The following is a 329-nucleotide window of genomic DNA, read 5'->3' on the forward strand; positions in this document are numbered from 1 at the left end:
CACAGTCCTTGGATTTGCTGTTCTTGTTTTTTTTGGGGGGTTTTTTGGCAGCCATATTTTCTTTGCTTTTCAGTTATTAAAGTTTCTATTGGTATATCCTCAAGCTCAGAGATTTTTTTCCTCTGCTGTGTCCAGTCTATTAATAAAATCATCAAAAATTAGTGTTTTTCATCTTTAGCTTTTCTTATTGGCTCTTTCTTAGAATTTTATTTTTCTGAATTTTATTTTTATTTTATTGCCAATCTTTTCTTGCAAGCTGTCTACTTTACCCATTAGAATCCTTAGCATATTATTCATAGTTATTTAAATCTCTAGTCTGATCATTTCAA

The sequence above is a fragment of the Pteropus vampyrus genome, unplaced genomic scaffold, assembly GCF_000151845.1.
Source record: "Pteropus vampyrus isolate Shadow unplaced genomic scaffold, Pvam_2.0 Scaffold832, whole genome shotgun sequence".
Lineage (NCBI taxonomy): Eukaryota > Metazoa > Chordata > Mammalia > Chiroptera > Pteropodidae > Pteropus > Pteropus vampyrus.